At 39.5% G+C, this 25,169-nt stretch overlaps 1 protein-coding gene across 6 annotated transcripts in view; it reads right to left on the bottom strand.

Annotated features, from left to right (window-relative positions):
- CHD6 (chromodomain helicase DNA binding protein 6) overlaps nt 1–25,169 on the bottom strand; it is a 205,853-nt gene that overhangs the window by 153,907 nt on the left and 26,777 nt on the right. Inside the window, exon 1 of one of the 6 annotated variants that reach the window (XM_042930948.1) lies at nt 16,021–16,105. The exons of 4 other annotated variants lie outside the window; for them this stretch is intronic. The gene's annotated coding sequence lies outside the window, so the exon portion shown is untranslated. Of the gene's footprint in view, nt 1–12,373; nt 12,561–16,020; nt 16,106–25,169 lie in introns of those variants that run through there. One more of the 6 variants, XM_042930947.1, reaches the window with a different exon arrangement.

The following is a 25,169-nucleotide window of genomic DNA, read 5'->3' as shown; positions in this document are numbered from 1 at the left end:
AGTCGGACGCTTAACCGACCAAGCCACCCAGGCGCCCCGCATTTATTGACTTTTATTTCTCCAAATAGTATCTATTAATTTACAAAGCACTCCCTCAAGTTACCTCTACTTTTTTACCTTTTATGGCACACGTTTAAAAAATACGAAACTAAGCAGTATTTTTCTAAGGCGAAATTTTATGTTGCAGGAATGGATAACCAGATAGACCCTAACACATGTACTTCTCCACAATACTAGACATGGTTTTACTGCTTCCGTTGCTATGTTGCCATCACTCAAAAGTTGTGACTAGATCCTCTGGGCTCAAATAAAGAACCAAGTAACTTCTAACTTCAGGGTACCACCACTTAATTAGAAAGATAATACAGACATACTGTGAACCACCTAACTGTGTGGGCAAACCAGGAAATTTGTCAACAGAGGCAAAAATAATGTGTATAACTTCTGAATTGTATGAAAACTGGCAGGCCTCCTGCCCTCCTAACTGTGTTTCAGTGCTTATGTATGAAGGTAGGATTTAATTACCTTCACAAGATAAGCTGCTAATAATGTAAAAAGCAAACAATATAAAAATTCCCATTTCCCTCTTACACTTACCCACCTAACAACGTTTCTATGAAGAAAAACACGGTGCCAGGTTTCAATAGTAACATTTTGAAATTTATTTTTCTTATTTCTCTCTCTCTCTCTCCAGTTCAGAAATCCTGCAACAGTGCCTGTGCCATTTCCAAGTTCCTCAGTGCTGAGTTACAGACACTTAAAAAAAAAATAAAACATCAGGTACATGCTATTCCACTATTCATTCAGAAATTATTTACATTTACTGTATATACCTTGAGAATTCTGCCATCCTAACAATCCGTGCTCAGACAAGGGGTCTATTTCATTTCAAGAGCATGCGTTTTCACAAACACAGACAAGTGCACATATAGCAGACAGCTACCACAGTCCTTTATATTCACCAGGACGGCAGAAGGCACACCTGATGGCAGGAAGGACAAGGACCTTTGCTGTTCACAGGCTCCCAGCCCCCAAACTATTATCAGGCCCTTTGGGGCAAAGAGTACATGGGAAGCAACTTTAAAAATCAGATAAGCCTCGGAGCACCTGGGTGGCTCAGTTGGTTAAGCATCCAACTCTTGGTCTCGGCTCAGATCATGATCCTAAGGTTTCGTGCGTTCGAGCCTCGTGTCACACTCTGCGCCAACAGCACGGAGCCTGCTAGGGATTCTCTGTCTCCCTCGCTGTCTGCCCCTCCCCCACTCGCACTGTTTCTGTCTCTCTCCAAATAAATAAATAAACTTTAAAAAAATCAGATAAACCTCGAAGTTTCCACAATGAATATGTATTTTTACCATCTAATTATGCCCACCCTCAACCTTGAGAATGGTTCCTAAGAACCACTTTGACAACCACAGGCACAAATAAGGCAATCCCACACTATTACAGCGTGGGGATTTTAGAAAGGACAGGAGAGGAACGGAACATGGGGAATACTCGCTCGAGGAGAGTTAATGAAAAAGGCAGAGAGGTCTTGGGGAATGCCACCTTCCTCACACGCCTGTCGTAACACCTCTTCCCAAGATTCCTTACATTCTGGACCACGGAGGGTCGAGTCCCATGGGCAAGACAGCCCTCCGTTTCTCACTTCCCCACTCTCGCACCCTCCATAAACTGCACAAATTTATCTATGTCTGTCGCTAGGCTTGGAGCAACCTACAGGAGGACAACAGCAGAGCGTGAAGGGCCAAAAAGCAGTGAAAATGCAGGCTCTAATAACAATTAGCCAGGTAAAACCTCTTCCAGTTTGGTTTCATCACCTGTAAAATGGTGACAATACTTACCTCAGAGGATTTCAGGAGAATTCAAAGGGATGAGACTCTCTAGTGTCTGTCACACGGTGAACATTAGCCATGTGGCAGCCACTGATGTTGCTTGTCCTTATGCGCTTCCCTCCAGCATCAGAGGAAGACGGCTCTCTCGACAACTAACTCTTCCATCAATGCTTGGGATCCATCCTCTCCCACTTCTCAGCCACCTCAGACCCTGGGTTACTTTGCAGTTAGTCTTTCTTCATTTCGTTCAGGTGTCTCCTCAAATGTCACCTGGTCATTGATGCCCTCCCTAACCACCCCATAGAAAACATACCCCTACCCCTGTCCCCACTCTCTATCCTCCTATCTTACTTTAGTTTTCTTTCTGGCACTTGTTACTACTTGACATTATAGTATGTCTGCTTGATTACAAACATACTACCTGTGAGACATGTGCACGTATGCACACAAGTGTGAGCTCTGTTTCGTTCATGCTGTACCCTGAGTCTGGAACAGCACCAGGCTCACAACAGGTGCTCTTCATGAACATTTTCTGAACGGAAGAATCCTTTCCGCTCCTATCACTAAACCTCTCTCTTTCTACAGTTCTTTTCTCCTCAACAAAGAAACAGGTTCAACCCAATCCTAAAATAGTGACTACACTAACGAATCCCCCACAAACCTGTATTTTCTCTTCTTCCCGTGTTACTTCCCTACAGTTGCTCTTAGCAATGACTCCCTAGGAGCCAAATCCAATGGACATTTTTAACCTCTATTATAACTTCCTCGCAGCATTTTAAGCCATGAACCATTTCCTCCTCTTAAAATCCTATTCTCACTGGTTTCTTGGAGGGCGTGCTCAGCTGATTTCCCTCCGATTGCAAGCTTCCAAAGCTCAGCTTCTTCCCTAGGCCTCTCCTACTGTAAGTCCTATTTATTAACTGTCAGTGTCCCCAGGATTCAACACTGTTACTACCCCCAGGGCTTACTGAGGTCTCTACTCAGTTCCCAGACTTCATCTCTCTACACCATGACCACTGTCCATTTCCAAACCCAAGCCCTCCTCCTGACCTCCAAGCGAACACTGCCAATCTCATGCTGGCCAGTTCCAAATAGGTGTTCCACAGATTGCACAAAAAACCGACAACTCCTTCAAAATCAAACTCTATACTACTTTTACACACATACGCACCTGTTCCTATGTCCCCCACCATCAGAGGCTAATGTCCCACAACGTGCCACCCAGCCCTGGATTCGGTCATCCTTAACTCCTGCCCTTTCCCCTAATTCCTTCAAAATTCCCGAATCCCTTGGTTCTTCTCCAGTCCACTTTATCTTTGTACTTGAAATCATTTCTGTACTTCAAATAGCCTTTTAAGTACCTTTATTCTTCATGCCCCCTACTCTCATTCCATCCCCTCATTGTACCAAGCGTACATTTTTCTAAAACGTAAAGAAAATCAGATCCTATCTCTGTAGTGTCCTCAGGAAAAAAATACAAATTCCTCAAAGCACAGGGCCCTGCATAGGCAAGCTGGCCCCTGGCTTGTCTCCTACCAGCTCTGACATTACTTTCTCCCATTCATCCAAGTATACTGAACACTGGCAGGTTCTGAAACCAGCACTGTTTGCTGAGATCTTTGTTCAGGCTATGCCCCTATCTGGAAAATCCTTCCACTGCCCTTCCTCTCCAGTCTCATCCTATAAAACTCAGCTCTGGTGTCATGTTCTCTGGGATGTCTAACCTAACTTCCCTAAACCCTGAAAGCATCTTGTGAAAAGCACTAAATTATAGTAGCCATATCACCGTGATATCATCTTTTCCCGTTTTCCCTGTCTGCAGTGCCATCGGCTATTAAGTGCCTAAGTGTCCTCTGGGAAGGAACTCTGTTCTGCCGTATCAAGGTTGATATTTGACTTCTGAATGATTATCTACAGAATGAGTGAGTGAATAAATGGGAAAGCTCAGAAAAGGCTTTGAGCTCCTGTCTTCTTCATCTGAATTGATGGGCTCCATCTTTTTCCTTTCCTGTTTTTTCTGTTGTCCTAGTCCAACCAAAATTTTCAGTATTCTTCATTCACACTTTTTTCAAAGTAATACAAGTACTTAGCTCAAGAATTCAATAACCTAAAGCTTAACAGAAAAAGTAGCACTCCTGGAGCATCTGACTGGCTCTAGTTGGTAGAACATGTATGTTGGGTGTAGAGATTACTTAAAAATCTAAAAAAAAAAATAGTATTCCCCTGACTCCACTCATCCCCATCCCTGATTCACTCTTCCCAGAGGTGATCATTTGATCTTAAGCTATTTCTTCTGCTTTCCATTATATTTCTGTAAAAAATGCTAATACCTCTATTAGATTTTTTTCTTCCAATTTTAAACATTATTCTATTGGCTTCTTCCTGTGAAACAGGAGGTGGCAAATATTTTTATAAAAGGCCAATAATAAATATTTTAGGCTCTCAAGCCACATGATCTCTGTTGCAACAATTCAATTCTGTCATTACAGCACAAAAATAGTCACAGACAATATGCAAATGAATGGGTCTGACTGTGTTCCAATAAAACTTTATTTATAAAAACAGGTAACCTCCTGTTATGGAAGATGGAAGTGTTACCTTCCCAATATACTTATTATCATCATTATTTATTAAATCAATACTGGACTCACAGCTAACTATATTGTGCTAAAAAACTGTTTTGTGTAATTTTTTTCTCCTACAGATAATAAGTACGTCATTTAAAAACCTGTGTTGTTGTCTATGAATCATTAACTTATCTCAAAATGCTCTCTTCAATCAGAGAAAAGCATTTAACTCCTAATCTGGTGATAAAAATCCACTTGGTTGATAAGAATCACCATTAAGGGCAGTAGTAGAAGCAAGCAGCCAGGCACTACCAGAGCTGTATCAAATATCACACTGCAAAGGAAAACCTGACGGTACTTTTTTGTTTATCATTAGACCCTACGCCTTCATGTCAACTGATCCGGATCAGGAATGATCACATCTGTGAACACAGGACTGAAGAAACCAATCTCGTGACAGCAGAGCCCACTCAAGGTTCAGAGCCCTGAAAATTCAAGCTGTAACCTTTGGGGGAAGACAAAGGATTTAACAAATGACACACCAATTTCATTCTCAAGAGTCCTCACCAAGTAACACAAGACCTTTCGACTCGTTACACTCTAATGCCTGTTTTGGAGGAACAGGAACACCTGGAGACCAGGGAGTGCAGATATCTAAATTCTGAACACAAGGGTTGTATGATTTGTACAACTGATTCAATCTCCCTGGGTCTCAGTTTCTTCATTTGCAGAACAGGGACAAAAACCACCATTTGGGAGAGGAGATGGAGTTCTATTTTGGACATAAGTTTGAAGGACTGGGGAAGGAATTTAAAGCTCAGGCAATGCAATCCTTTTATCTTAAGACAGGAAACTAAGGGTCAGAGGAGTCTGATGACCCAAAGGCTCACAATTATTCCAAAGTACAAGAATTGGATTTCCTGGGTTCCAATTCAGCTCTCAGCACTACAATGGCCTTGAGCAAATGAAAGGCAAATGAAAATAGCATAAGTGAGAGGTCGGGATTTGGAGATGTTCTATTTGGGGTACTCAGAGAGTAGGCAGAGGTTAGACAGATATTCCACAGATAAATTACAATAGTCTAGAAAAGGAAAAAAGGAAAGTCCATGAAGAGGAGGGGCGGGGAGGTAAGCAGGCAACAGCATAGGACGACTTTGATCCATCCACAGGGTGAAGAGGAAGCAATTAAAACAGCTTGATCAAACTGTCTTTCAAGAAGACTTGTTAAAGCACATTTTTAGAGAAGATGGATGGACCCTTCAGATAACATTACATACAAGGGCAAAATAGTTCATGAAGTAATTCATATGATAAACATAGATAAAATCTTCAGGGATAGATAACTGCAAGTAATTCTGTTTAAATTCTTTATCTACTTTCATAATGCCTTCTATCTGAATTCTGAATTGTTACGTAAATTTGTTTTGGAGTAATTTATAGTAAGGAATAAAGTCTATCTGATAGCTCTATCCAAGACAGCGGGGGGGGGGGGAAACAAAGTAAACACATTAACAGAATTATAATACAGACAATCCTCAGCAGAGTTTGTACTTTGGGATAAATAATAAAAGAAAATCACATATTTATGATCATCCAAGCTCAGCACTCTTTATTCTACAGGAAACAAAAGAGCCAGCCCAAGTGCAAACCAAGCTATAATCTAAAAACATCCAATCACCTACATTTTCAGAATTCCTAAAACTAAAAAGATGGGCTTTCCCCCTACTTCTACAACTCTGCTGTTTTAAAGTAAAATAAATAAAGTGTCAACATGTTTCCAAAGAGTTTTTTTTCTGTTGTGTAAAGACATGACAAAAGCCGGGTTCTGAATCTGACACACATTTCCTTTATGTTCCACCTTTAAGGTGAAATCCTGAAACCTAATCTGCACACTGCACACAAAATGGCCAGCTGCAAACCCAGGAGGAGGCTGTCCCTGATGGAGTCCACAGCCATTAAAGTCCCTAAAAGCTGTTCAACTCTGGCACCTCCTGCACTTCCCTTAGGTCTAAGCATTTAAAAGGAATTGAAAAGGATTTTTTAAGCTATGAATTTTTAAAAGATGAAACCATTCTCCAATCCTCTCCCCCTCTCAACTCCTCCTTCCCCAAAATCTAAAAGGAAGAGAAGGCTGGGATAAATGCAGAACCAGGCTGCAAGGGGAGGGGGGAGGGCCACGGAAAGCAAGGTATTGTGTGAACGAGCCCCGTGTAAAAAGTTCTTGCAAAAGCAAGCACAGACAACCCTGGCCGAATGGCACGGTGGGCGGCTGGCATCAGGAATCCCTTGACAACAAAATGTTCTGGCTCTCCAAAGCTGGTGGGACCACACTGAGAGCAGAAACTGCAAGCAGTAAGCAGAAGAGTCAAGAAACCACCTTAGGCAAGTCGAAGCCAACTGACTAAAATCTGTTAACACCATCTACACTGTGTGTGGTTCACCTAATTACAAATTGGTATAGATGGAGCCATCTATTTCAAAGTAACATATTAGCAAACAACATATTGTTAAAACAACTGCAATGACTTCTCACACCTAAATCATGGCTTACCTGGAAGTACAACTCAGTGGCACTGTTTTAGGAGGACTGGTCTGAGAGATGTCAGAATCATACCAGAATGAGCAAGAAAGCTGCAGAGAAGGGCCTTAGTTTACTTGGCAAACGGTATCGATTTCCAGATCAAAAGACAACCATTTTGAAATATAAACTTCTTAATACCCAAAATCCCGTGCTGATATTATGTTTGTACTTCCCATTCCAATGCCCCCTTCCATCATCAGCACTAAGAACCAGCTGTAGTGATGTGACTGCAGATCGTTCTACATACAGATGACCAGTTTGGAGGACAGAAAATTTCCAAACTGTCACTCTGGAGTATATGTGCAGAATGAGATTCCTACCTTCGGTCATCCATCGGTACCCTTTCTTTAAAATGCTAAATTTGCAAATGAAGCCCTTTATCAGTGAGACAGTATGAGCCCAGACTAGTAATAAAATGAAGTCAGTAAAGTCAGGAAACTCATTTGCCTGGATATGAAATCCAAGTATAAGATCTGAAAGGCTCAACAGAATCCTAAAGGAGTTGGTGACAAAGCTGTAGGTCACAGACCAGTATGATAAAGGCGGCCCTCAAAGAGACGAATACAAAATAATAACCCAGAGGGCCTAGCGACTGCATCAGATTCACCTTTGAGTCCCCAATGCCTAGAACAGGGCCTATGATACAGTGAATGCCTGTAAGTACATGGCCTGAATTTATAAATGAAAGGCTAGTTTCACCATACACTATTTTATTCCCTTCACCTTCAAATGACTTAGGGTCAAAAAATACAAGGGAACAATTTTTGCAAGGGAATCCCTCTAGGTTCTCAGCCTTCTGTGTTACATGTTTGTGGTAACTCTTGCCTTGGCCAAAGCCTCATTAGATAAGGGTACTACCAGCCATTCAAAGCATGGAAACAACCTCATATCCTATCAATGTGGAGATCTCAAACTCTGCACACAAAAGTAGGTAATTCCAAGTCTATTACTGTCATTCACTTTAATTTAATAACAACTGGGCTTTAAACAACTAGCCCCACTTTAAAATTCACCCTAGGGGCGCCTGGGTGGCTCAGTCGGTTGAGTGTCCGACTTGGGCTCAGGTCACGATCTCGTGGTCCGTGAGTTCAAGCCCCGCGTCGGGCTCTGGGCTGAAGGCTCAGAGCCTGGAGCCTGCTTCCGATTCTGTGTCTCCCTCTCTCTCTGCCCCTCCCCTGTTCATGCTCTGTCTCTCTTAGTCTCAAAAATAAATAAACATTAAAAAAAATAAAAAATAAATAAAAAAAACAAAATTCACCCTAAATTCTATCCACAGTGTATTGCAGAGTTTCTTAGCACCCTTTGCTTTCTGGGAATGTGCCTCCTGTCCAGATTCCCTATCTACCTCCTAGATCCAGGTTCAGCTCCTAACCTGGTGGATTCCTTCCATTCTGTGCCCAGTTACTACTCCTGAACAAACCACAGTACTAAGCTGCTTTCGTTTAGAGGTTTTAAAAGCCACGTGCTGAGTCTGTCCTACCACCAATTCCTGAACCAACCATCTACAGTTATCATTATTCACCCCTATGTGGAAGTTACCATTGTGGGCCTCCCAATCTCTCAGCCAGGAAAGAAGGATCTGGTGATTTGTCAGCAGCGACAAGAAGGGTGCATCATGACAGAGGTTAAAGCAAAGATAATGTTTACAGAGGAGAACAGTGGTATTTTATTTACACTGCATCTGAAACACCATAAAAAAACTAAGAAGCTGCTGTTCAAAGAATCAGTAAGAAGAATGGCAACAAGAGGAAGTGGAAGTTGCTCTATCGGCAACCTCAGCATTAACAATTTGATCCCAAATGAAAAGAAAGGTAGTCTGCTGAATACTTCTGCTGAATGAACAGTGACAGATTTTTCAATTTTAAGACGTACAACCCTCAAGCAAGTTTTTAAAAATAAGAAAAGGGTGAGTTACCCAGTATTATTTTGTATTTCCTCTATTCTAGACAGGATCTTGTATTTAAGCTTTTACTTTTGGAATTAAACTATACCACATTTTAACTTCTATCAAAGTATATAATACACACTAAAAAAAAAAAAAAAAAGTACTAATCTGCACAAACACACCCATGTAACCAGCATCCACATCCAAAAAACATTATTAGCACAACGAAAGGCTCGACCATGCTCTTTTCTGGTCACTACTACTTTTCTCCAAGGGTAACCACTATCTTGACTTCTAACGGTATAGATTCGTTTCCCTGCTTCTGTATCTGATAAAAGTGGAATTATATAGTGCATACTCTTGTATCCGGCTTTGGTGCTAGTTATTAATTTATTACCTCTCAACTCCAAATTCACCCTTCAGTACCTGCTCTGTGATAACACACAGGGCTCTTGAAATATTTCTCCTTGACAGATAACATGACATTAATCTTGGCCAGTAGAGGGCACTGGAGGGATGTCACAGGAGGAAGGGAGCTCGTCTTCAGATTCAAGAGTGCAGTGCTTTTGTTTGTTCTTGCTTCTATACCATGGTCACCAGTGAAAGTATACATAGGGACATCCGGTGACATGCCCAGAGCTTAGACCATTTTCTCAGAGTTGATCTGGAAGCTTCAGTTTGCCAGCATAGGTCCTACCTCTATGTGAGGATAATGAAATCATCCTATGTTTCCTCTTCTTTAGGACAAATATCCCCAGATACTTAATATTATCTAATACCTCATATATTTTCTGCTATCCCCTGAACTTTCTAAGTTCTGTATGTTCCTTAATTTGCAAAGTCAAAAGTGGAACTAAGATACTTTATCTGGTTAAAGTAGTTATCATCACTTACAGATATCTATCTGAAACCAAGTCAAATCTTATGGTGAAATGTCCAAGGCCACCCTATTAAGTCAGGAAAAAGACAAGGATGTCATCCATCAAGAGTTGCTCTGGACATTCCAGAGAATATGGGAGAAAAGTATGAGATGTACAAACTTGACAGAAAGATACAGAATTATTATTTATGATGTGACTGTTTCTCTTGTAAGCCCATTAAGAAACAACCTTTAAAATTATGGGAACCAAGAAAAGAGTTTACAAGACAGTTAAGAAAAAATATATTTACACAAACATCAATACCTCTGTGGAAAGAAACCTCAGGTTTTCTTCACGTATGCACTTGCTGCTGGTTCATGTCCCACATGCCAAGTGAAACCACCCCCACTGCTCCGGTGGGACCGCCCATTCAGGGGACTGGTGCCAAGGCGGAGGCCCCACTTGTACAGACCAGACACGAGAGGCCTAGCTCCCAGAGCACAGTTTAGCCCCCATACTGGAATGACCCAATCAGCTGACAGCTGACATGTTTAGCTGGTCTTTTTTAACACAACCCTATATGCCCAACATAATATTCATCTTGAATTTCTAGTACACCAAATTCAACCATGTCTCAAAGTGGCCCCTCTCATTTTACGGTTTCTCACATCTCCAAGGAGATGGTCACTTCACTCATCAACCAACAAGAGAAGATACGCAGGACAGTCACCAATGAAACTGAAGAACTAACGGTCTCTTCTAGTATAAAATGAAAGCACTGACCCAAGATTTGGAAAGCCCTCTCCTAAGGATCCTATGCCCTAAAATCCTACAAATCTATGACCTCAGTATATAGAATAACTACATACCAAGAGGAAAAAAACTACAGAAAATGAATCCTGTGCAAACATTACTATGTCCTCTATTTTACTGAGTTCTCCATTCTCCAGGTGAGTAAGAAAGAAATTCTTTCTCTAACCGCACCAAGAAAACCTTACTAAAAAGGAAAGGCTGCACTGACATCAAGAAGATGATTCAGGAGGGGCAGGCGCCTGGGTGGCTCAGTTGGTTAAGTGTCTGACTTCAGCTCAGGTCATGATCTCATGGTTCAGGAGTTCGAGCCCCACACAGGGCTCTGACACCGTGGAGATTAGGATTCTCTCTCTCCCTCTATGCTGACAGTGCCTGGGATTCTCTCTCTCTCTCGCTCTCGCTCTCTCTCTCTGCCCCTCCCCCACTCACACTTGTACCTGTGTGCATATGCTCTCTCTCTCTCTCAAAAAAGATAAATGAACTTTAAAAAAAAAAAGATGATTCAGGAAAGGTTTCTGTTAGAAACCTTCTGTTAGAAGGCATGAAACATGTTAAGTACTTCAGGAAATTCTCCAAATTTGGGAAAAATTAAGGATGCAATGATTACCAAAATTATATACAGTGTCAACATCTGAATCTGTAACTAGAATAAATAAAATTAAGCAACATGTTGTCTGTAAGTCCAGCTCCTCTCTTTTGCCTAGAGAATCAGTCCCATGAGGCCTTTTCTATTAAATTTTACCACTGGCACATAACTGCTTGAAGCTTCAAACACAGACTAAAAGACACTAGATAAATCATCTCTTTTGGCTCCTGACCTGCGGAAGCTTCCTCATTAGTTCTGTGTAACACATCCCTATCAGTGATATCCAACTGCTCAAACCATCAGACTGTTACAACAATGTTCAGATTCTTGAGGATCTAGTTATTTTTTTATTCATACACATTAACCTCTTATCAGACTAATACAAAACAAAGACAATTCAATTTTTAAAAAAATTTTTAATGTGTTTATTCATTTTTGAGAGAGAGAAACCGAGCAGAGAGAGAGGGAGACACAGAATCTGAAGCAGGCTCCAGGCTCTGAAGTGTCAGCACAGAGCCCAACACAGGGCTCGAAGCCACAAACGTGAAATCACGACCTGAGTCGAAGTCGGCCACTTAACCGACTGAGCCCCCCAGGCGCCCCAAAACAAGGACAATTCAAACATAAAAACAGAGAAAGGTAGAGATTTTCTTGTGAAAGAACACGACTGTTCAAATTATTCATTATTCCCATCTAGAATGACATTCAGTAGAAATAATAAATTCACTTGCTAAAGTAAAAATAGAATGAAGGACAGCAAAAGAGGTGAAGAGAATTATTGAAGTTTGTTAAAATATGAGACCCATTACCTCAATTAAAAAAAAAATTACTGGGGCGCCTGGGTGGCGCAGTCGGTTAAGCGTCCGACTTCAGCCAGGTCACGATCTCGCGGTCCGTGAGTTCGAGCCCCGCGTCAGGCTCTGGGCTGACAGCTCGGAACCTGGAGCCTCTTTCCGATTCTGTGTCTCCTTCTCTCTCTGCCCCTCCCCCGTTCATGCTCTGTCTCTCTCTGTCCCAAAAATAAATAAAAAAAAAAAACGTTGAAAAAAAAAATAAAAAAAAAAAAAATTACTTAGCAAAGAGCAGAGACACACTTGGGACAAGACAGTCTGTATATACATTGCCTCCTGACTCTTGGTTCTATAATCGAGACCTATCACTGCTATTTATTATGATTTGGAGAATCTGGAAAATTGTTTCCATGGTGTTGAATACTAGCTATATGGCTTTCCGCTCCATAACTAACCTGAAATTGTGTAGGTAAGATCTGGATGGATGTTTAGAGAGCAAGCAGCCTGAACTTCAGGGCAAAAAGGGTCCAAAGCCAGAGTAGTATCTTGTGTGAATCTGTGATCTCAAGCTGTCTGCTAGGTTACCCTTGTGACCTTGCCATCTCTTCTGACCTCATAAGTCCTTCTACCCCAGGTGATAATACAAGAGTCAGGGGGCTGCTTCCACCTCCATCTAAAGTTAAGAGATTCAAAAAATCGTTCTTAGGGTAAGAAAGACCTTCCTTAAGGGAAAATTCTACATGTCTGCTCCTCCACGTAGACATAAGTGTGCGTCTCTCTCTGTATAGATACACACACAAGCAAACAACATACACACATATATGCAGATTATTTATATATGAATACAAATAAATTATTCTCCAGGACTAGTAGGTACACTTGAGGCATTTTTCTAGTAATAGAGACACTACACGATCCACTCTATCCTTCTGCTACAGCAGAACACAAATTCTACAACTTAACTGTCTAGGCCCAAATCCTGGCCCTTGCCATTCATTAGCTGTGTGACCTGGGCAAATTACTTAATCTCTCTGCCTCAGTTTCCTCATATATAAAACAGGGATAATCATGTGAGGATTAAACAAATCAGTACATGCAAATTACAAAGTACAGTGTCTGGCACACAAGAAGTCCTTTATAATGTCAACTATTTCTACTGATACCACACAACAAACAGCCTTCTAGGCAAGCTTACAAAAGAAATATGTTACCACAACAATGAGAAAAAATGACCTACATGAATTCAAGTGACCTATGTGGATTCATGACCCATAATCCCCAACCAAAGTAACCTTAGAACTTTACTATACTTGGAGCAAGACCCAACATAGATAAAAATATTTCACAAACGCATAATAATACAAAAGCAAGAGTCTAACTCAAAATCTGTTCCCATAAAACCTTTTAAGGACAACTCATTCAAAAACAAATAGAGGGTAATTAAATTTAGCTAAACACATAACTTTTAAACATTCTTTCCTACACAACAGGTCCTTTATAAGCCATAATCAGAGAAAAACATACTTGGCATAAACTAATTTTCCAGACACCTCACAGTATGCTTGCATTTTTTTTTAATTCTTAATAAAAAAATTTCCTTTCCTTTTCTACAAGTTACTCAAGTCTTCTTAAAATGTTAACAATAGTGAAATAAATTATTCAGGCCATAATCATCAATGATTATTAAATTAAGACCATTAGCTAGAAGGTGAACAGACCTGGAAATCTATAGGTTGTCAGAATGTCACCCTATGGATTTTGTTGGTCAAATGGGGAAACACACCTGACAACAAAGCTATGCCAAATGAGCCCATCAATCAATCAATTAGGATACAAAGTAGGACAATCAAACGTTACGGCCTACCAATGTGAACAAGTATGCCTCCAAATCTAACTACCTGTTTATAGGTAATATGGAAAAAAAGTAACATGTTACACAACACAAGGACACAATCAGCAAAATCCATGATGTGGGGTAGGGGGACAACTTAGATTCTACAATAAATAAATGGCATAACCAAAAAAAAAGATATAGTATAGATTTTAAAAGATTGAATTAAAGAGATGTTATCAGTCAAATGCATTAGGTAGACCTTATTCGGACCTGATTCAAAGAGTTAACTGTAAAAAGACATTTCTGAGAAAATCAAGGGAGGAGATTCAGTATTAGATAATATTAAGGAATTAGGTTATAAGGAATTTGTTGGGTATGATAATGTGCCTTTCTATACAGTCCAGATCCAACAGACATACACACACTAAAATAGTTTTAAGTGAAATAATAGGTTGTCTGGAATTTTCTTTAAAATAGGTCACAAAGAAAGTCAGAAGGGACACATTAAAAAAAAAAAAAAGAATGGTGTGAGAATTTATCATATTATTCTCTCTACTTTTGTGTGCATTTGAAATTTTCCATAATAAAACATTTTTTAAAGGTTAAAGGGAAAGAAGAAACAGGAATTCATAACCAAATCTAAGTTTGGCTACCATCCATCCATGAGGCATGAAAACTTGCAGAAAGCCTGTATGTAAAACAAACACCAAAAAGCTGACAGTAGTGGCCTCTAAAGACTGTCTGCGAGATACTTTGGACAGATTTCTTTTGTCAGCAGAAATTCTACAACATTCCCGTGGAGGTGTGCTTTCCATTAGGCAACGTTCCATTACCAAGGTGTCAACAAGATGTCCTGGTACCAAACTGAACTCTTCAGCCTCCTTTACTGAGAAAAGTTATTCAAGGAAACTGACTACCAAAACATCTATAGTTGACCTTTGAACAACATGGGTTTGAACAGTTATACGCAGTTATATACAGTCCACTTATACGCAGATCTTTTTTCAATAAATACAGCATAGTACTGTAAACATATTTTCTCTTCTTTATGATTTTTGCAGTAACATTTTCTTCACTATAAGAATACAGCATGTAACACATGTGACACACAAAATGTGTTCATCAACTGCTATCAGTAAGGCTTCCAGTCAGCTGTAGGCTATTACTGGTTAAGTTTTTTTGAAGAGTCAAAAGGTATATATGGATTTCTGACCGTTGAGGGGTCAGGGCCCCTAACTCCGACATTGTTCAAGGGTCAACTGTATTTTTTAATGGGGTGCATGTATTTCTAAGTCTTTGGCAGTTAGTCTCTTTATACTTTTCAGTTTCTCCATTTATATAAATAAATATTGTTTTCCAAATTCAGGAAATAATATTTGGTACAATAAAAAAATTTCACTGTGTTAAAAAAAGATTTATTTCAACCCCCTTTCTTCCAATGGCTTCCCCACTCCCATTCCTCCTAACATAGTTCCTGCTGTGCTAGGATCACCTCATACTTGCTATCAGAATAGTTAATACATTACCTAACTATACCAGATCTGTGGATCAAATTTGTCACCTATTTCATTCCAAAATGTGAAAAATACATGAATAATTATCGTTGTCCCAGATATAGGAGTGTACTGCATTTACAGAAAAGGATACTGTTCAAACGTCCTAACTACTAACCTAATAAAGGGGTTCAGTGATACAGGCACCAAAGCTATCCAAAGAGTATCCTCTTTGATCCACGACTGTGTTTTGTACTGCTTCTTGTTAGGTAAGTAAAACTGTGAATCCAGAATATTGTACCATTCCAGCCTTAAAAATATTTTCCCAGCAACTGTCTGTCAAATATTTTTAATAACTCTCACCAGGCTATCATCACCCTTCTACGATTCCTTCTGGGCTTTACATATCTATTTAAACATAATTTGATCAACAATGGTGGTAAAAAAGAAGACAACTCTATAAAAATAAACAACAATAAATAATACCTAAAGGTAAAGATGAATACAATTTTTAGTTTTTTTAAATGTTTATTTATTTTTGAGAGAGAGAGACAGAGCGTGAGCTGGGGAGGAGCAGAGAAAGAGGGAGACATGGAATCTGAAGCAAGCTCCAGGCTCTGAGCTCCGAGCTTACAGCACAGATCCCAACATGGAGCTCCAACTCACAAACTAGGAGATTGTGACCTGCGCCAGAGTCGAACACTTAACCGACTGAGCCACCCCGCACCCCAATAATTTTAATATATAGTTGAAAATGAGCTATAAGATAAAGTACCTTTGGTTGCAGAAAAGGCTGATCTGGGAAATCTATTTCTGTACTGATCTTATTCCACTGGGAATAGGGCACATTGTCCCTAGGATAAGAGAGCGGGTAAATCAATACAATATATTATTGCCAGTAAAGGAGAAAACTACTCAGCTTTGTTCTCTTTGCACTGTAAATATTCAGACCAAAGGTTATTTTCTTAATTAACAGAGAAGTAGTTACATTTATCCACACTGAGATAGATGGTTTTAAGATACTAAGTGTCCTCCTACTGAAAGAACTTAGCTTAGTAAGAACTTAAAACTGGATTTGCCTTTTTAACATGCACTGTGAATAATAAACTGGAATGCAAGAACTAGCACTTATTGCATTATTTTCTTTATTTTTTAAAAAGTTTATTTATTTAGTATTTGAGAGAGACAGAGGCAGCACGAGTTGAGGAGGGGCAGAGAGAGAGAAAGAGAAAATCCCAGAAGGCTCCGCACCACCAGCGCAGAGTCTGATGCAGGGCTCAAACACAAAACCATGAGATCATGACCTGAGCTGAAACCAAGAGTGAGAAGCTTAACTGACTAAGCCACCCAGGTGGCCCTGGATTATTTTCTTAATAATCATAATAATCTCATGAAATAGATACCATTATTATTCCCACTGTATAGATTTAAAAAAGCAGAACACAGGATGTTAAGTAACTTGCTAAAGAAAACAGAGCTAGTAAATAATGGAGTAATAGCACCATCATCATTACTCAAAGATTTTTAGGGATAATCAGAAAAAGCAAAGCTGTTAGTAACTTATATCCAAAACCATTAGTATCATTAAATCTGGTAAAGAAATATTTGCTGAGCATCTACTGCATGCTCAACATTGGGCTGGTTACTAAAGGATACCCGAGAAGCAGAAGACTGCTATTTTCTCTCAAAACCTTACTGTCACAAAATGTACACATAAAGGGGCACCTGGCTGGTACAGTCAGTAGGGCATGCAACTCTTGATCACAGGGTTTTAAGTTTGAACCCCGTGTTGGGTGTAGAGATTACTTAAAAAATAAAATCTTAAAAAAAAAAAAAGTACAGGGCACCAGGGTGGCTCAGTCGGTTAAGCGTTGACTTTGGCTCAGGTCACAAGATTATGAGTTGGGGTTTGAGCCCAGCGTCAGGCTCTGTGCTGACAGCTCGGAGCCTGGAACCTGCTTCATATTCTGTATCTCCCTCTCCCTCTGCCCTTCCCCTGCTCACACTCTCTCTTCTTCAAAAATAAACATTAAAAAAAGTTTGTTTTGTTTTGTTTTTTTTTTTAAAACAGAACACACAAAACTAGTACAGGGGCACCTGGGTGGCTCAGCTGGTTGGGCATCCAACTTGATTTCAGCTCAGATCATGATCTCAGTTCATGAGATCAAGCCCTGTGTTAGGCAGGCTCTGTGTTGACCGCTCAGAGCCTGCTTAGGTTTCTATCTCACCCACTCTCTCTCTGCCCTTCCCCTGCTCCCTCACTCTCTCTCTCTCTCTCCCCAAAATAAACTTAAAAAAAAAGAAAAAGAAAAACAGTAGAGAAAAATGTTTGTCTTCCCTGTGTAACAGCTACCTCATCATAAATTCATACATGGCCAGCCCTCATATCTCACCCCAGTGCATTTTTTAGAGACATCACAGCTGACTATGGAGTATCTTCCCACTAACTGGTGGCGGGAAGGGCAGTGTGGATTTCTGGCTGAGAAATAAAATTCATTTCATAATTTCAACTCTAACTTTAAAAAGACATATCTAAAATGTATTGAAAGACCACAGAGATCCAAATATAAATAAGATACCGTACCTACTTTTTAAAAAAGTGTATTTATTTTGAGAGAGAGCAAGAAAGTGCATGTGCATGAGCAGGGGGTACAGAGACAAAAAGGGAGAAAGAAAGAATCCCAAGCAGGCAGCATGGAGTATGATGTGGAGTTCAAACCCATGAACCGGGAGATCATGACCTGAGCTGTAATCAAGAATTGGATGCTTAAACGACTGAGTCATCCAGGTACCCCAAACACCCTTACCTAATTTTAAGAAATTATAGTCTAGTGAGAAAAGAGAAACCTGTTAACAAATGTCATTTGTTATGGAAGACAACAGAACTAAGGAAGAGTTTCAAATATAGTGCAAGCCAAAATAAAGGAAAAAGAAATTACAAGGAGAAGTTCTGATAAAGTAACTCCTACGGATGCTACAAAAAGAAAAAGATTTAGAAGTGCAAAATTCTATAATAACTGAAAAATATAAAATTATGCTCCTAGTCCTAAAATAGGTCCTGAATATTCTATATACACAATATGACTTCTCTCCCCCAAAACCTACCCTTAATGTAACAGTAGTCTCAACAATAATATGTGATGTCCACCTCAGTCTCTTAAATCTTCTATAATAATATCCAGCAGTCAATCAAAAATTACAAGATAGGGGTAAATGGGTGGCTCTGTCGGTTAAATTTCCAACTCTTGATCTCAGCTCAGGGCTTGAACTCAGGGTCGTGAGTCCAAGCCCTGAGTTGGGCTCCATCCTGGGTGTGAAGACTACTTAAAAAATTTTTTAAAAAGATACACAAAAGAGCAAAGCGGGTGGGGGAAAGAGACAAAGCAATCAAGAGGGCCAGGCTGAGAGATACCCAGAAGTTGTAACTAAGGCAATTAAAAATAACAATGATTACTAAGTTAAAGAATTTAGTACACAATATGCATGAATAGATCGTAAATTTTTTTTAAGTTTATCCATCTTGAGAGAAAGAGAGAATAAGCAGGGAGGGGCAGAGAGAGAGGGAGAGAGAGAGGACCCCAAGCAGGCTCCGCGCCATGAGCACAGAGCCCAGTGCAGGACTCAAACCCACAAATTGTGAGATCATGACCTAAGCCAATCAACAGTTGGATGCTCAACCAACTGAGCCACCCAGGAGCCCCCAGATTATAAATCTTAACAGAAAGATAGGTTATGAAGCCTATCAAATAGAGTCAAAGAGAAATGCTTTTTTTTTAAAGTTATCAGAGATGAAAAATTCCTTTGCTGGGCTCACCAGAACACTCAATATAAACAAAGAATTAATGAACTTGAAGACAAATCACTAGAAATCATCCAAAATGAAACACAGAGAGTTAAAGAAGTGTGCAGGGGACATGTGCACAACAGAAAGAACATTGAAGGGCTCTGGGATATGATCAAATGATATCATATACATGTAACCAGAGTCTCAGAAAGGGAAGGGAACAAGGCAGAAATGTCATTTGAAGAAAAATGGCTGAGACCTTTCCAAAATTAAAATCATCAAACCACTGATCCAAGAAGCTTAGAGAACCCTACAGAACAAATATAAACAAGTAAGCAAATAAATAAATATGACAAAAAATATATGCCTAGACACTTGACAGTAAAAGTCAAAGTGAAATCTTAAATACAGTCAGAGGAAAAAGAAATTACCTTCTGAGGAAGAAAATTACATTTTCAGCAGACTATTCATCAGAATTTATACAATCCAGAAGATAATGGGGTGAAATCTTTTAAGGTACTAAGGGCCGGGGAGGGGGGGTACTTCATGACTCATGACTCACAATTATACAGTCAGCAAAAATACCTTTCTAAAAACAAAGGCAAAACAATGACTTTTCAAACAAACAAAAGCTGAGGTAATCCAATGTTAGCACACTTGCCCTACGAGAAAGTTATTCAAGTAGAAGGCATGTGATACCAGAAAAAATGAGGATCTACACACAGAAATTCACAGTTCCAGAAATGATAAAAATGGAAGGAAATATAAGAGGCCCTTTTTCCATATTTTTAATCATTCTAAAAGATAATATCAAAGGAATATTAATACCAGTGTAATGTGGATTCATAAAATATGTAAAAGTAAAATGTATGACAACAATATCACACTGGATGGAAGGGGAAAACTAAAAGTATACTGTGTTGTGAGGATCTTACGTTGTATGTGAAATGTGAACTAGTATATTATGTGAAGGTAGACTGTGACAAATATTGTAAACCCTAGGGTTGCCACTAAATTTTTTTAAAAAGGTATAACTGATATACCAATAGTAAAGATAAAAAGAGAATTTAAAAACCCTCACCTGAAAGGAGGAATAAAGAAAGGAGCAATAGACAGGACAAAAAGAAATCAACTAGCAAGATGAAAGATTTAATTCCAAACATATCAATAATCATGTTAAGTGTAAATGGTTTAAAGACCCCGATTAAGAGGCACAGATTAACACAAGACCCAGTTACATGTTTTCCATACAAACCCACTTTAAAGACATAAATAGGTTAAAAGTAGAATGATAGAAAAAGACATGCTGTGCAAATATTAATCCAAATAAAGCCAGAGAGTCAGCATTAACATCAAAGTAGACTTCAGAAGGGATATTAAAAGAGATAAAGAGAATGACTCACATAATAAAGGAGTTAATTTATCAAAAAACATAATAATCCTTAATTTGTCTGCATCTGACACAGAGCTTCAAAGCATATGAAGCAGGGGTGCCTGGGTGGCTCAGTCGGTTGAGCATCCGACTTTGGCTAAGATCATGATCTCTCGGCTCATGAGTTCAAGCCCCGTGTCGGGCTCTGTGCTGACAGCTCAGAGCCTGGAGTCTGCTTTGGATTCTGTGTCTCCCTCTCTCTCTGCCCCTCCCTCATTCATGTTCTGTCTCTGTCTCTCTCTCAAGAATAAATAAAACATTAAAAAAAAAAAAAGCATATGAAGCAAAACCTGATGGAACTCAAAGGAAATATATACATAATATATGCAACTAACAAAACATATACAATTTTATACACACACACACACACACACACGTACACATATATTATAGTTGGAAAGTCAACACTCCTTTTTCAGTAATCCATAAAATGAGTAGACAAAAAACTTATAAGCATACAGAGATATGGGTAAACTATCAACCAACTTGACCTAATTAACATTTATAGCATACTCCACCCTACAAGAGAAGAATACACATTTTTTTTTCAAGTGTACATGGGACATTCACCAATATAACCTATATTATTGGCCATAAAACAAATTTCAACTTTAAAAGAACTGAAATTTTACCAAGGTATATTCTCTGACCATAAAGTAATTAAATTTGAAATCATTAACAAGAATGTATCTGGAAAATCCACAAATATTTGGAATTAAAACACTCTTCTAAACCACCCTGGGTCAAAAAGTAATAAGGGAAATTAGAAAATATTTTGTATTAAACGAACATCAAAACATAACATGAAAATTTATGGAAACCAGCTAAAGCAATACCTAGAGGAATATTTATAGCATTAAAAAATTATTATAAAAGAAAAAGGCATCTGATAAATTAAGCTTCTACCTTAAGAAACTAAAAAGGGAGACCACAGTAAACCCAATGTAAGTAAAAGGAAAGAAATAATAGAGAATAAAAATCAGTGTAATTGAGAACAAAAAAATAAGAGAAAAAGTAATGAAACCATGGTGTGCCTGGGTGGCTCAGTTGGCTAAGCGTTCAACTCTTGATTTCAACTCAGGTCACATGACCTTGTGGATTGTGAATTCGAGCCCCACACTGGGCTCTGCCCTGACAACGTAGAGCCTGTTTGGGAGTCTCTCTCTCCCTATCTCTCTGGCTTTCCCCTGCTCGCTTGCTCTCTCTCTCTCTCAAAAAATAAGCAAATAAACTTAAAATTGTTTTAATAAAAAGAGAAAAAGTAACGAAACCAAAAGCCAGGTCTCTAAAAGATCAATAAAACTGATAAACCTCTAACTAGAATCATCAAGAAAAAAAGAGAAAAGACACAAATTACCAATATCAAGACTCAAAAAGGAGACATCTCTAGGGAGCCTACACAATTAAAAGAATAATAATATTAACTTTATGCCTGTACATCTGCATAACTTAGATGAATCATATAAGTTCCTCAAAAGACACAAACTAGCAAAACTCATTTAAGAAGAAATAGAGAACTGGGGCACCTGGGTGGTTCAGTTGGTGAAGAAGGTCTGACTCTTGCTTTCAGCTCAGGTCATGATCTCATGGTTTGTGAGTTCAAGTCCCGCACTGGGCTCTGCACTGACAATGAGAAGCCGGCTTAGGAGTCTCTCTCTCCTTCTCTCTCTCAAAATAAATAAATAAACTTGAAGAAGAAGAAGAAGAAGGAGGAGGAGGAGGAGGAGGAGGAGGAGGAGGAGGAGGAGGAGGGGGAGGAGGGGGAGGAGGGGGAGGAGGGGGAGGAGGGGGAGGAGGGGGAGGAGGGGGAGGAGGGGGAGGAGGAGGAGGAGGAGGAGGAGGAGGAGGAGGAGGAGGAGGAGGAGGAGGAGAAGGAGGAGAAGGAGGAGGAAGAGGAGGAGAGGGGAGGGGGGAAGGGGAGGAGAAGAAATAGAGAACCTAAACAGGGCTTCATCTACTAAAGATGTTGAAATTATAGTTAACAACTTTCCAAAAAGGAAAACTCCAGGGCCAGACTGGGCTTCAGTGGTGAATTTCACCAAATATTTAAGAGGGAATAATACCAATTTTACATATACTTTTCCAGAAAACATAAGAGGAGGGAACACTTCCTATCTCATTTTATGAGGCCAGTATTACCCCGACACCAAATATAATACAAGAAACCACAAAGCAAACACAAAGATCAAAACAAAGACAATAAAATCCTTAACAAAATATTGGAGCAAACTGAATACAGCAATAGATGAAAAGGATAACACATCAAGACCAAGTAGGATTTACCCTGGGTATGCAAGAGGGATTCAACATTCAAAAACCAATTAATGTTATTCACGGTATCAACAGACTGAAGAAAAAAATCTATATGATCATCTCAATAGATACAGAAAAGTATTGACAAAATCCAACATCAATATATGATAAAAACTCTCAGCAAACTAGAGTAAAAAGTTATGGAACTGTATTATTTTTCCCTAAACTCAGGAACAAAGCAAGGATGTCTAATCTCATCACATCTATTCAACATACCAGTGTCCTAGCCAATGCAATAAGACAAGAAAAAAAAAAAGGTATACAGATTAAACAGAAATAAATAAATGATCAATGTAAAAAATTCCAAAGAATCTACAAAAAAGCTTCTAGAACCAGCTAATTAGCTTAATAAGGTCAACAGGGTATAAGATTAACATACAAAAGTAAAATATATTCCTATATATTAGCAAGGAAAATTGTAAATTCATTTTTTAAAAATACCATTTATAATACCCCAAAACATGAAATATTTAGAGATAAATCTAAATTAAGCACAACCTTATAATTGTTATAAATCACCTTTAACTTGACCAGTCTCTTCCCCTATACTATATAACAACTCTGGGAAAGCCTAAGTGGCCTAAAACTTCAGAATAGGTGGACTTATTTTCTTCTCAGCTCTGAAAGGTTTGGTAGAAGTTGATTTTTCTTCCAGTATATCTCTTTTCTCACATTTTCCCTTGTAAGAGGTTCATCCCAGGGCACCTGGGTGGCTCAGTCGGCTGACCATCCAACTTCAGCTCAGGATGTGATCTCACAGTTCACGGGTTCAAGCCCTGCATCATGCTCTCTGCTGTCAGCACAGAGCCCACTTTGGAGTCGCTCTCCCTATCTCTCTGTCCCTCCCCCCCCCAAAAATAAATAAACATTAAAAAAAAAAAAAAGAGTCCATCCTGAGAATTCAGGCTGTAAGGATGGTATCTTAGAACTAGGAAACTGAAAAATGGGATGCAGCCCCCCAAAATTAAAAGCTTCCAAGAGCCAAGTTAAAAGCTTCCCCTCTGGTGAACTGATATGCCTAGGAACTGACAAGCTTTAACACTCACTAAAATCCCCAGATGACATATCACACTGTGTTAAAGACTTGTCTTATCACTAAGCCTTCCACACATTCACAACCTCTATTAGTAAGGCACGCACAAAGCAGCTATGTATTTCAGACACATTCCTCCTCCCAACATACCCCCAGACACATCTAACTGGACTGGAAGCAGATCCCTAACCCAAGGGCACAAGGGCAGTCAGTTCCTAAAGAGGCCAATGACTGAGGATGTGACATTTTGGGCAGGGGGTGTGACCTACAAGGCAAAATCAATTTACTCTCAGAAATCTGAAACGAAGTGTACCTAAAGAACAAGGTATTAAGCAAGAGGAGTAGAAACTGAGAAATCATGAGACTGAGAGCCTGAAGGAGCTATAAGGGACCTTGGTCATGGGAAAGTCAAGACAGAATATAACATATAAGTAAGCAAAAATTATAAAGACAAGCAATAAGGTAGAATGAGGGAGCCAGAAGTTGGGAAGAGAAGGGTGGGGCAGATTCACTGGGAGTCCCGTAAATGGTAAAGTACTAGGAGAAACTATCCAAAAAAGACGGCCACCAAAAGCCCTGGAGCTGTCCTGGATCCAGCAGGATTACTGTATTAGTCATCTATTGCCAAAATAATGCTTCACAACAGACCACAAAATCTTGGTGGCATACAACAATAAGCATTTAACTTTCCCTCAGGCATCTGAGTTGGGTTGACTCTGCTTTAAACTACGGGTCTGCTGGGGTGGCCCTCTACTCTCTCACTCTGAGGTCCATGCCTAACAGGCTGCAGCTACCCAGGGCCCTTCTCTTGGCGATCACAAAGGCATGAGAGGACAAGTCCATCAGCACAAGCATGCTGCAAACTTGTGCTTTCGTGTCTACTAACATGCCATTGGGCCAAAGCAAGTCATATAGCCAAGCCTAAAATGAAGGGATAGGGATAGAATTCCACCCATCAAGTTATGCCAAGAGTATGAATGTAAAATACTACTGCAAAGAAGTGAAAAAGAGGGGCCAATGACTCAATCTAGTATACCATTCACACCACTCTTCTAAACCAACTTGGCCTAAATCTGTATCTTAGAATTAAAAGGATCTAACTAAAACACAAGAATTAAGAAAATACATTGGGAACTCCCATTCCCCAATGCAATGTAACCTATGGATGCCATCTCTCCCTTGTCCCCTTTCAGAGGTCAGATACCATCTGAATTGTTTTGTTGAAACATTTCTACTTAAAAAGGGGTTAAAAGGGGCACCTGAGCGGCTCAGTCAGTTAAGCGTCTGACTCTTGATTTTGGCTCAGGGCATGGCTTCATGGCTGTGAGATGGAACCCCTTGTTGGGCTACTCACGGGGCATG

Source organism: Panthera leo, chromosome A3 (genome assembly GCF_018350215.1).
Source record: "Panthera leo isolate Ple1 chromosome A3, P.leo_Ple1_pat1.1, whole genome shotgun sequence".
NCBI classification, from domain to species: Eukaryota; Metazoa; Chordata; class Mammalia; order Carnivora; family Felidae; genus Panthera; species Panthera leo.
This window is presented reverse-complemented; position numbering and strand designations above follow the sequence as displayed.